We start from the raw sequence: 1281 nt of genomic DNA on the forward strand, positions 1-1281 counted from the left end.
CACCACTGCGGGGCGCGCCGGCTTCCCGGGCCGCTGGGACTGGGCGGCTTTGCGGGCCTCGCGCCCCTCCTCCGCCGCCCAGCGTGACCGGCCTGCTTTGTAGGACTCGCGAGGTCCGCTGTGGGTGCGGGTACGCTTTCGGAACTGGGCTCCCTGAATCTCTGCGGACCGGGGACGGCCACCTCGCGCGGAGGGGGCCTTTCCAGCCTATCAGGGAGCTCCTCCGGGACTGAGGGACTCTCCGGGATAGGGGTGGGGTGGGGGGTCGGATGTGATTGTAGCCCGCGCCCGCCTGAGGGGCTCCGCCCCCCTGCGCAGTCCAAGCCCAGCGCCCACCTGCGGATGGCCTACCCAGTCCCTCGGTGCCCTCCCAAATGCCCCTCTGGTCTGGGATCCGCGTCATCTACTTCCCGCTCGGCCCCAGGAAGAATGGGGGCTCAGCTGGCCTTGCAGAAGGCCCCGAGCGCTCTCTCCCTGCTTTTCTCCAGGACCCCAAGGACCACCCACAGGGCTTCCAATGAATGTATTTAAGCCGCTGCGTGAGAGAAACCCAATTGCCAGGTTTGGGGATGAGGTTTTTAGGGAAGGAACACAAGCCTGAAGGAATGCAAAAGGGGCTGACTTGCTGGGGACATGTTTGGGGACCTGTCTGGTGCCTCTCTTTGCCTCCCACCGGGTACCCGAAGCGCCTTTGCCAGCGCAGCCTCGGCTGTTTTACGGGACTCTGGGCCTGGCGGGTGATAATAAGCCCTGGGACCCCCCAGAGCGCCCTGGCCTGGCTGTGCGGTGGGACTTCCCTCCCATTAGAGCTTCTGCTTCTTAGGAGAGGCTGCTGTGCTTGAAGGTCTCCAGCCTTTAGAAAGCAAAGTATTATTATTAACATCGGGAAGTTTTAAGGAAGTCAGATAGACTCTAGGAGAGCACAAGATTCGCAGGAGCAAGTCACCACGGGTCTCTGGGAATTCCTAGAAGAAACAAGGGAAATATTAACTTCCTAACCAAGTTAAAGTTGGCCCCGTGGACTCTTAAGTATTAATTTAACACGGACAAAAAAAGACCTGAAGCTTGAAAGAAATAGGGAGGAAAGGGAGGCAGGAGAAAAGGAAAAACTAAAACTGTATCATCAGAACGTTAGGGTAACTTTTATCACTTCTTAAAAGATACTGTTTCTTAAAAGATACATGAGGCTCTTCCTCTGGCCCAAGAAGGCTTTGTTTAGGGCTGCTGCCTCCTCCAGGGATCTCCAGGCTTGGTTACATGACTCCAAGCCAGGGAAAGCAG

The sequence above is a fragment of the Suricata suricatta genome, chromosome 8 (assembly GCF_006229205.1).
Source record: "Suricata suricatta isolate VVHF042 chromosome 8, meerkat_22Aug2017_6uvM2_HiC, whole genome shotgun sequence".
In the NCBI taxonomy this organism is placed as follows: domain Eukaryota; kingdom Metazoa; phylum Chordata; class Mammalia; order Carnivora; family Herpestidae; genus Suricata; species Suricata suricatta.